This window comes from Cnephaeus nilssonii (genome assembly GCF_951640355.1).
Source record: "Cnephaeus nilssonii genome assembly, chromosome: 2".
NCBI classification, from domain to species: Eukaryota; Metazoa; Chordata; class Mammalia; order Chiroptera; family Vespertilionidae; genus Cnephaeus; species Cnephaeus nilssonii.
The window spans coordinates 68,881,917-68,894,456 of NC_137073.1; positions in this window are offsets into that span (position 1 = coordinate 68,881,917).

Consider the following 12,540-nt stretch of genomic DNA (forward strand, 5'->3'; position numbering starts at 1 on the left):
CTATGGAGATTAGCTAGTTGAGTTTTGACGTTTGATATATATACAGACATATGAACATATATAGTACTTGGTGTAGTCTGTAAATTAATATTTATAAGGAAAGCCTGAAAGATTTATTCCACTTCTTCACAGATCTGACTGGATTTCACTACTTTATTCATTGTTCAGGCTTGTCTGAATATCACTCAATTACTCAAATGCTTTGTTTTTATCTGCCTCAGGTCCTCCCAACCTTAACTTAGATTAAAACCATAAAAAAGTCCATTTTTAAAGCTATGCATAGAAAACACTACATCACAACTGCTAATATACACTCCAAACAGAAAACATGCATATCTCCATTTGTCTTTCACCTCATTTATGTCAGCCTATATCTTACTGGCAAAAATTGCTTTCCAGCTCTAGACAATCTAATTTGACTGTGATGCTGTCTGGCATTTGAGTATTATAGTGTTTCTTGGGTTAAAGTAAAAGATTTGCAAAACCAGTCCAAAAACTTTATTATCAGGGCAGAGCATCAGTGCATTTCTTGAACATTCATCACAAACAGCACATATGAGAGCCAGAGAAGAATGAATCATCCTAGATTACCTATCTGGTACTTGAGAGGCCTACCACAAAACAGCAACAGCAGAGATTAACTTGCTGGATTTCCCAGGAAATTTACAGAGGCTGTTCCATGGAGAAATAGAAACCCCATTTGCAACATCCTTTACCTGTGAAAGGTGTCTTAAATCACAGGAAGTCTGGGCTTGAAAATTCTGTGAGGGTGCCCCATAGGTCAAGGTAATCGTGATAATCTTCCCAACCATCTCCATTTCACTGGATGTTTTTAATCTTCAAAAATGTATGTGAATTCAGATACAGAGTAGTTCGACATAGGAACAAAAATTTAAAACTGATGTTACCCAGGAGAGTTTCATAGTCCTGTAAAGATTATTCTGATAGGGACCCTAAATCTCATGTTTTTGCTCAGAGAAGTGAACTGTGAACTGAGTTATGTGTGCATCCTCTTTCTAGCCACCAATTTTCTGCAATCACTACTAGCAAGTTGGTCTTTCCAGACATCAAACCATTAATCCATGTGGCCTCTAGGTTTATACAGTAGAACTCTCGACTGGTTAAAATGTCAGCCTTTGTCTATGCTGGTCATCCTTTCCATTTCTACTTTAGTGACTTCACTCATGGCCATCCTACATTGACCTTGGAAGAATCCAAAGAAGCTAGCTACTCTTCAGGAAATGATTTTGGTGCTTCTCTTTCCATGTAAGCAGAATAGGCACCAAAACCATAACATTCCTCCTCTGTCTGCCAGGGATATGTCTTTGCATCTAACATTCTCATTTGAGACCTTCATTTGGATGAAGGCACCAAGAACTCTGGATAAAACAATATTTAAACTAATCTTAAAATCCACATTTAATACATTAAATTAAGCTTAAAAGGTTATCTAGAGTTAGGAAACCAAACATTTTCATACTCATCATTTGCACTCTGTTGAGATTTAGAACAGGGTATTCAAATAAACAATTTATAATTTAACATGAAGCATAGACTTATATATGATACATAATATATATTATATATATTACCATATATATTTCCTCAAGTATCAAAAGCATCTGGGGAGAGCACTGTTTACAAAAAAATGTATAATGGATATAATTTCATTTTAGTTTGTTTGTTTGTTTGTTTGTTTAGAACCTCAAATAGAGAGGTGATTAAACAGACCCCATATCAATCACTATAATGGTCATGGTGGAAGAGGCCACCATGATCCACTGGATTCTGCCACGCTGGCTGCCAGCACTAATTTAAGAATCCCTCCTATTCCATCCCATTATGTGTGCCCCCTTTGTTATGTTATTCTCCTCTTGCTTATTCTGGGTCTTAGACTGTTCACTTTCCTTTCTCACTAAGACTAAGTATTCCATTCAGAATGAAAACTGCAACACATTTGCATTAGCAGACTTCATAGCTTATTGATGTCATTTCCCTTAAGCGTATCCATGATTATCTATATCGAAGAAGTATATTTTTGGATAGAAGATTTATAGATTATTAAAATACTAGGAGCCCAGTGCACGAAATTCGTGTACTGGGGGTGGGGGGGTCCCTTAGCCCATCCTGTCCCCTCTCACATACTGGGAGCCCTCAGGGGATGTCCTACTGATGGCTTAGGCCCGCTCCCCGTGTGGAGCGGGCCTAAGCCGCAGTCTGGCTTCCCTTTGTGGGAGGCAACCGGGCTGATCAGGGGAAGACACCAGCCCTATCACCCCACTGCTTCAGCCACGGCCAGTCACCACAGCCACCAAGGTGTTTTCATCAACACAGACTCCAGTCCCTTCACCAAGAAAAAATGACAATTTTCTTTAGGCATTTTCAAGATGTCTTTCATAGGATATGCATTTCTTTTTTTATTTTATTTTTTTTATCCTCACCTGAGGATATGTTTCCATTGACTTTTAGAGAATGTAGAAGAGAAAGGGAAAGACAGAGAGAAACATCAAAGTGAGAGGAACACTTTGATTGGTTGCCTCCTGCATGAGCCCTGATCTGGGCCCCGGCCAGGGAGAAGCCTGCAAACTAGGTACATGCCCTTGATCAGAATCGAACCCAGGCCCTGCTGTCGGCAGGCCTGGGCTCTATCCACTGAGTCAAACTGGCTAGGGCAGGATATGACATTTCTTAGCCTTCCAGGAGCGGACCTTCATTTTTTTTCTCCAGAAGTGTGGTGGAAAAACCCTAGATCACCTTTTTGGATTCTTATTACCCAAGTTACTAAGAATATTACCAGTGTCATACAGGAAGCTTAGCCAATGTGCAGTCAGAAAAGGTGTTTCCTCTATAGTTCACACCAATTGCGGGCTGTGCCCTGCCGAGACCTAAAGCCTCTGGCCAAAAGCTTTAGGCCTGGGCAGGGGCCCTCCAGCTCCCTCTGATCATGGGCTCCACCCCTGCCCAGGCCTGCCCAGGCCAAAAGCCTCTAGGGCAGGAGCGGAGCCCCAGCTCCCTGCCATCAATCGCAGGGGGTCTGCTCCTGCCCCAGGCCGAAAGCTCCTGCCCCAGGCTGAGACCCTCTGAGATCGATCGCAGGGAGCTGGGGTCCGCTCCTGCTCCAGGCGAAATCCGGAGGCTTTCGGCCTGGTGCACGAGCAGACCCCCTGCGATCGATCGCCTGGGCACGAGCGGACCCCAGCTCCCCGCGATCGATCTCAGAGAGTCTGCTCTGGCACCAGGCCGATCGATTGCAGGGGGTCCGCTTTCGACCTTGTGCAGGAGCAGAGCCCCAGCTCCCTGCAATCGATCGCTGGGGGTCCGCTCCTGCTCCCTGCGATCGATCGCTGGGGGTCCACTCCTGCTCCAGGCCAAAGATGCTTTCGGCCTGGAGCAGCAGTGGAGCCCCAGCTCCTTGCAAATGATCGCAGGGGGTCCACTTTCGGCCTTGTGCAAGTGTGGAGCCCCAGCTCACTGCGATTGATCGCACAGGGTCCGCTCCTGCACCAGGCCTTACCTCACAATGACCTGGGTGCCAGGATGTTCCTGGGACACAGGTGCTGTGCGCCTATGTATGCAAATTAACCGCCATCTTTTTTGGGTTAATTTGCATAGTCACTCTGATTGGCTATGGGCGTAGCGAAGGCACGGTCAATTTACATGTTTGTCTATTATTAGGTAAGTTTTTCTCCATTTATCTAACTACATTTTTGTCATATTATTTATACTTTAAACATTCACAACATTAAACTGGATAGTAATTAGTCTTGATGAAATTTGAGCAATTCAGTTCTTCTCTTTCATTTAAGAATACTTGTTCCTGGGTGTTTCTGAAAGGACAAACTATTCAAAAATAAGACTTATACCAAGTTGAACAGACATTGCTGAGTTCTGTCTAGGAGTCTTGGGCTTGTAAAGCAGCTCTCTTACAGGTTTTAACATCCAAAGGTACCAGCAAAATGAAATAGGGAATACGTATTATTGTAAAAGTGAGATTTCCAAAGAAATATGAAATTCCTTATCCCACATTGAAGATATGTATTATATTAGCTTCAATATCATCGCTATTTCCATTTCAGTTACTTCTGACTGCTTTGGAGCTTGGAGGCCAATAGTTGGCTCCTTTACCTATTCTGATGCCAAAATTAACTATTTCTCTATGCCTCTAGAGATATTGTCTTTCCTGTTCTCTAAACTGTGCTTAATCTAGAATTACATAAAACTCACATGAGATGGTTTATATGTTTATTTGTAACACATAAGTTGAATCCCCATTATATGAGAGCTGGGCTAGACATATTGGAGGTAAAGATAAATATTTTATATAATGGTAATATTTAAATATACTAGTACTTTATATTTTAAAAAGAAAAGAAATATTTTTATAAAAGAATCCTATATAATAAAAGGCTAATATGCAAATCGACCAAATGGCTGAACGACTGGTTGCTATGATGGGCACTGACCACCAGGGGGCAGATGCTCAATGCAGGAGATGCCCCCTGATGGTCAGTGCACTCCCACAGGGGAAGCAGCACTCAGCCAGAAGCTGGGCTACCGAGTGGCAGTGGCAGGAGCCTCTCCCGCCTCCGCGGCAGCCCTAAGGATGTCTGACTGACAGTTTAGGTGGGGAGCAAGCCTAAGCCATCAGTGGGACATCCCCCAAGAGCTCCCGGACAGTGAGAGGGCGCAGGCCGGGTGGAGGAACCCCCCCGCCCCTGTACATGAATTTTGTGCACCAGGCCTCTAGTATATATGTTGAAATTGTAATCTAAAATTTGTAATTTTTCATCTAAGTAGCTATAGGCCTATTTAGACTATTTTGTCTTGTGTGAGTTTTGGCAATTGGTCCATTGCATTTAGGTATCAAATTTGTGGTCATAGAGTTGATCATAGTATTTATTATTTAGTCTCTTAAAGTCAATGGGATCTATGGTCATGCCCTCTCTTTCATTTCTGATATTAGTAATTTGCGTGATATCTTTTTTTCCTGTAGTGTGAGTAAAGGCTTATCAATTTTACTGATCTTTTCAAAGAATAAATTTTAGGTTTTATTGATTTTTCTATTGATTTCCTGTTCTTGATTTCACTGATTTCTGCTCTAATTCTTATCATTTCTCTTCTTCTACCCTTTCCCCCCCCCCCCCCCCAGTTTTCTAAGGTAGAAGTTATACAGTAAACCTCCCATTAAGCACTGCTTTTACTACATCCCACAAATTGTGATAACTATATTTTTATTTTCATTTAGTTCAAAATAGTTTGAAATTTCTTTTGAGATTTCTCTTTTGACCCATGTACTAAGCAGAAGTTGATAGTAATAAAATCTATGGAATAATATTACTTGGTTAACTTTTTTCTCTTTATGCTTCAAAAGGAAAAAAAAAAGTTCTGTCTACAAATCACCTCTACTAACGTTTTTTTGTTGTTGCTGTTGTTGAAAACTAAACTATGCATTTCTTTTACATATTTATTTGTAATGTTTCCATATTGTATTTCTTTCTTCCTCATTTGTTTTTTTAAGGACTTTATATTTCCCTAGTTTTTAATAACTCTAATAATTAGAATAAATGGCTCTAATCCATACTTCATTAATGGCATATCAGTGTATTCCCAAAATTTTTAAATCTTCTTGTATTTCTTAGAGGTCATCTTGCTATAGCTGGTTTTGCTCAGTGGTTAGAGCTTCAGTCGGAGGACTAAAGAGTCCTGAGTTCAATTTTGATCAAAGGCATGTACCTCAGTTGCAGACTATATCCCGAGCCCTGGTAGGGAAACACATAGCAATCAATGTATCTCTCTCACATCAATGTTTCTCCCTCTCTGTCCCTCTCCCTTCCAATCTCTCTAAAAAAACAATAGAAAAATATCCTCGGGTGAGAATTAACAACAACAACAACAACAACAACAACAAAAAGTTATCTTTATTTTATTTTAATATATTTTGTTGTTTTTAGCACCTTAGTACATAAATGCATTTCTTCCATGTCTCTTCTCTCTACTGTCATGCTAATGTAGCATGCTGCATGCACAGAAAGAAATATACCTTGTTATAGTAGTCTGTTCAAGCATTCTGTGAACTAAAATAGCCTGCTAGGATCCACCCAATTCATATGTTTATAAATAAGCATATTCTAAAGGGATTTTTTTTGGTCTTAGTGTCTTTATAAAAATGCTCCCCAATTAGCATCAAATGAGTAGAACACAGTAAAATGAGCTTTCTAAACGTCCTGCTCCATGACACATGATTTCCAGTATCAGTGGGAAGCTTCTTTTTCTGATTGAACTCATGATTAACTTGAATGGGGAGATTAAAAGGGATGTTGAGATGGTATTCTTCCAGGGTCTGAGGATCAGAAGCCATGCATACTGAATATGCTGCTTTTCTTAGAACTTAGCTCTTGGACTTTACTTTTGCAGTTTCTCAACATTTTATTTTTTAAAACAGAATCATTAATTTCTCTGAAAATGTTGCTTTCTGTAAAAAAAAAAAGTTGCAAATATTGTCTGCTTTATTTCCTTGTTAAATGGTTGAAGAGTACTTACTGGTCCTCTGTATATTTAAATAGAAGCTCTTGGGGCCTCTATTTTACTTGCAGCATTTACTCTGACACATTTTGGTTTGGGGTTACAAATGGGACATTGTAAATCCCTTTTGAATTACCTAAAGGACTAGACTTGCTATTAACAGAAAGGCACTTAATGCTTCTAATGTTTAATCATTTTCTCAGAAACAAAGGTGATAAGCGTTAGCATTTAATTATCTCTTTTCCCATATTGTTAAAGTTACATTTAAACAGCTTTATTTATACACATTTAACTCATTGCTTCATCTGCCAAATGCTTCTATAACTAGTTCACTTCAAATTATACCACTTTTTATTTAAGCCTTTTTTCCAAATCTGAATGAATCTAAAGCTGTGGTTCTCTAACTTGACATTTTACTTTTCTAGCAAGTGCTCGGATAAAGTAAATGATGCTCTATCTGGAGGCCCATTTTGGAAATACACCTCTGGAAAAAGTGCCAAAACAGTTCTCTTCTTTGAAGATAAAAACATCTCTGCCAACATGAAATTAAAGAGTGGTTATTATTTTTACTGTGTTGTTAAACTTACTCTCCATAAACTATACATATTCATAGGCTCTTGGAGTTTTACAAAATCTTATGTTTCATGTTTTCTCATTTATTTGTTTTGCTTAAGAGAGCTAGAATGTCTTCAGTAGCCACTTATATAGCTGAGCTTAAGATCAAGGTTTCTTGGCTCTGAGTTCATTGGTCTTTCCTCCTATAGATTTTTCTTTATAGTTAGTATGTAATATCAATATATAAAATGCCAATTTTAATTTCTATGATCCCTTGATTTCCTGGACTCATAGAATGCAGTTTACTGTAGATTCTGTTTAGGCAAAGTCACAACAAAGCTTATCGTAAATCTTATGCTTTCTTGGAATGAAAAAATTAGGGACTTTTATTAAAATAGTTTTATATAGGCTTTACACTGGAAATAGAAGGTCACAGAAAAAAATATCATTGTGCAGGGAGTAGGGAAACTATATTACAAATTGTCTGTGAGAGATTTTGAGTGATTAAATCCATTTCCTCTGGGCAGTTTTACTTTTAGACTCTGCTCTGGGACACTAGCATCACAGGTATTTAAATGCCTAAAAGAAACCCAGAAACACTTCACAACTTTTCTTGCCCTGTAACTTTAGCACAAGACAACAGTATGCAAATGAGGTGAAGATGTGCAGGTTGTGCCGCTGCCAGAGTAGGAGATGGACACTGCTTCAGAGTGTAGGGAGGGCAGAAATAGGAGAAGTGTATAGATAAAAGACAAATTAACTTGTCAAGTTCCTCCTTTCAGAGAGTGTGAATGCAGTAGAATCTTCCATTAAAGAAGTGTCATTTTCTAGTAGTGCCATGTCCATTTTCCTTGCCTTTCTTTTATGGTTCTGGAGGAACAACAAATCAATGCACATTCTCAGTGGCAGCATATGATGGCTAAGGAATGTTTGGTATAGTTGAGTAATTTGTATTATTCTTAAATTTGTATATATGTAGGTAGTTTTAACATACATGAAGAATGATACCAATCTTTACATTGGTAACTAGATGAATGTTGAACACTGGAAATGAAAACTAATTTGTATCTGATAAAATTAAATTTAATTATAACCAACTGAAAAAACTCAGAACTATTTAAATAATTTAAAATATTATTAACCACAATTTATGACAATGTCATTGACTTTGTGGACATTTTGGCTCCAAATCTAGAAGCATATTTTACCTATATGTATGTGCCATGTATAAGCATTTAGTTTAAACTTTCTCTTAGGAGTAATGGCCTCAGTTGTGCATATAAATGATAATATTTTCTGGAACAATTCATAGATTGAATGCAATGCAATATGAACCAGTCCAAAGGTGAAATATCTTAATGAACAAAACACATGTAAAACTTGACCTTACAGACACTCTCATTCACAAAATACGCTTTTAAAGCAACTTATGTTTATCAAATGGCATAAGAAAAGTTACAGAAATGACAGTTGATAAATAAGAGCAAATTATGGTTCTGTAACTGGGAAATTATGCTCATTATTAATTTACTAGAGGCCCGATGCATGAAATTCATGCATGGGTAGTGTCCCTAGGCCTGGCCGGCGATCAGGGCCGATCTGTGGGGTGACTGGTGGGGCGATCGGGGGTGGGGGTGGGAGGGGACCCGCTGGCACCCACCTTGGCTGACCTGGAGCCTGCGGGCTAGGGGCAGCTCCTGCATTGAGCGTCTGCCCCCTGGTGGTCAGTGTGATCATAATGACAGATCATTCGTCATTCCACCATTTAGTCTATTTGCATATTAGGCTTTTGTTATATAGGATGCTAATTTTTATTCTATTCACACCCATAGTCATTGGATGTGAACTACTACTTGCTATTAATATTAGTAAAAACTTATATGAACAGAGAGCTATTTTTGACAATTGTACTTAAAATAATTATAAAATGTTTCATAAATTAGATTGTTTTAGAAAAATACAATACATGACAATTTTTCTTCCAATATAAGGAGAACAGAGCAAGGGCACAAACATGTCTGACTGTATTAGAGAAAATTCTTATATGAGTAATGCTAAAATTAATTACTATATACACAAATCATTTTGCCATTATATATTATTAAGAAAAATCCAGTTGAGTTCCTCTCTATAGGCTAGTGCTACTCTCAGTAGTTCACTTTTGACACTTTTGGCCACCAAATGTGTGATTTTTCCACACTAAACCATTTTTCCAACTCTGAACATCAGCTGGGTCAATTCAGTTCACTTCTGACATTGTCTACCTGGGGAAAGATCAGATCCCACAGCTTAAGGGATCCCACAAGACTGTCCCCACCACTTCGGATGCCAATTACAAGTCCAGATTGTCACCTGTACTTCTGGTGGACTGCTTATAAATTGGAGGTTCCCATATTCCATAATATACAAGCTTATTATAAAAGGATATAATTCAGAAATAGCCAGATGAAAGATATTGGACCTCTCATGTCCTCTCTGGGAACACTAAATACCCAAATAATTCTTTCACATATTCACCAACCCAGAAGCTCTCTAAACCCTGTCCGTAAGGGATTTTTATGGAGGTTTTATTAAGTAGGCATGATTGAGTGAATCACTGGCCATTGGTGAGAAAGTTAATCTCCAGCTCCTCTCTCCTTCCCAATTGTGAGAGGTGGTGTTGAAAGTACCAACCCTCTAATCAAAAGGTAGGTTCCCCTGACAATCAGCCCCCATCCTTAGGGGATATAAAAAATTCACCTCATTAACGTAAATTCAGGTGTGGTTGAAAGGGGCTTGATATGAATATAAAGGACACCTTTAAGGTTCTTATCATTTAGGAAATTCCAAGGGTTTTAGGAAGTCTGGCCAGGAAAGGGATGAAAGTCATATATGTATTTGTTATTATAAATCATATCACATATATTAAGGCATATTCCTAGCTGAAGAGAAATTTGAACAAAGTCATTAACATATTGCATTTTAAAATTTTCTTTATAATGTCCCAGCATTAAAGTTTGAAAGAAGAGGTTCAGAAATAACATGTGGTTCTTTAAGCAACATCAACATCATTGGAAAATATTAAAATGTTTTCTTTAATAATGAATTTATCATATAGGAGCTCATTACAATGTTTACACCTTATAATGTTTGACAATCTTGTAGGACTGAGCCCTTAACATCCATTATAAAATGAATGGCTTTTTCCAAATGCCACTTTTATATTACTTTCAGTTGCAGTTTTCAGTAGAGCATAGTTTTGCCATACTGAAATTAACATTTAAAAACTATTTAATAACTAGTCACTCAGGAAAGTTTTCATTATGTGATATTATCTTCAACAAAGCATGAGTTACATGAAAATCTTAATTATCACAACAAAAATTTGATTTTTTTTCTAAAATGAATACAAAGACACCTAAATTTAATGGAAATATAAAACCATAATATGAATTATTAATTTTATTACTCACCCAGACCCCAACAGAATACCCACACATGTGCAGTAATCATTAAATTCAAATGTTTAGAATATTTTATCAAGTTTAATTTACATTAAAGTCATAGGTTTTAGAAGATTATTTTAGTATTTCTAGATTGTCTAGGAGGGAGAATAAAACATGATTTACTTAAAATTTGTGGCTTAATTCATAACTCTTTATTAAAGACTTAAATATATGTTTAAGGCCCTGCAAATACTAACTAAACCCTCCCTTATGTCTCAGTTGCTTCAGTAAGAGTAGTGAGCTCACTAATCTCCAACTTTATTACACACGTGTTGCTATGTTGAGCAAGACAAGAGAATTACCACTGGCCTGTCCTGGAGAGGCCAGCAGACTCTCAGGACCTCAAGGCTCCGATGGACTTAGTAGTTTTTGTTAGTGCCAACTGTACAATAGTGGCTCAGCTCTCATAATCTTGTACATTTCTGGTTCTTCAAAACAGCTTTTACTACAACTGTCTTCCTCCCTGACAACCATTTAACTAATTGGAAAAAAAATCAAGATTGCAGGTAACATTTTTTTTCCCCCTGGAAAGATTATGGTAAATACCCTGATTTTTCTGTCTTAGCATTATCTTTTTATCTACATTTGAATAATCTCTAAATATTTTTTAAATCTTTAAAGTATTCACAAATAATTTGTGTTTGAGTTATTTCAGGCTCAATAAACAAACACAGCTTTAGATTCCTGCCCTATACTGTGCCTGCTGATAATGACTATATGTAGAACAGAATATGATTTCACTTAAGTATTTTATTAGAAGTAGTAATAACAAATATGGACTTTTGCAGCTCAGTGATAAATAAAAGGACCCAAATGGGGTGTTTTCTACCAGAGACTGAAGCTCATTCTTCAGCTTTCCAAATAATCAATGAGATTTCCTTTCTCCAGACTTACTGAATTCTCCTGGGATATATTTGCATAGTTTTACTATCAAATGAATTGCAGGGATAAGCCATTTTCTTTGGGAATGTCAATAAAGAAATAAGAAACTTCTTATTGTGGAATAGCTTCAGGACTCTTGATGCAAATGAAATTCTCTGATTTGCTGCCAAGAATAGCATCCCCAAATTACTACCCACTGAAAGAATCCCGTAGTTGTGTTTTTGTTTTTATTGTCTCCATTTTTAATAGCATTGATATATTACAAATATATATTTTTCTTTGAGATTATTGAATGTTCTGAGGATAGATATCTCTTACACTTCAGCCTTCATGTTTGTAAATGTTCTATGGAGACCAAAAAGACACTTGCTATTGATGTCTTATTGCTCAATAATGAAGCAGAGAAAATGCTTTTTCATGGGTATTACAAAAACAAAATGGGCTCATACAAAATAAATCAAGAAACAGTTCTACTGGTGTTGGTAAATCTCACATACAAAAGAAAAATTGTAGATTTATTTTTTCCTCAGAGAATCGGAACATTTCATTAATCGATTTTGAAAATGAGTAAATCTGTATTGGTACTGCAACACTGATGGATGTATCATTTACTAAAATGACACTTACATTAACAGTTAGGCTCACTAAAGAATCATATTAAAAAAGATGTAAAAGAGAAAAATGACATTTAAAAAGATGAATTCACATCTCACTTTATTTAATTACAATAAACTATATCACAAAGACAGCCAGGCTCTCAACATCAGAGCAATTATCATCTAAAAATCTAAAATTCTGCTTTGCATACTGCCTAGGAGAGAACTTCTGGAGTGGAATATAGTCTTCTTCCAGTGAGTTCTTTCTATGAAGTCAGATAGAGTCTTATTTATGGCCTTATTATTCCATGTTTGGCCTGAAGCAACCTCCTAGAGAACAATTTCAGCTGATTTCTTTTTTCTATCATGCTCAAAAAGAGAATGAAAGTTTCTTTTAAAATAATGCAAATTATTGGAGACCTGCAGGTTTTTTAGCCCAGACAAAATTAGGCCTGGCCTAAAATGAATTATCCTATCTAATAAAAGAGTAATATGCAAAT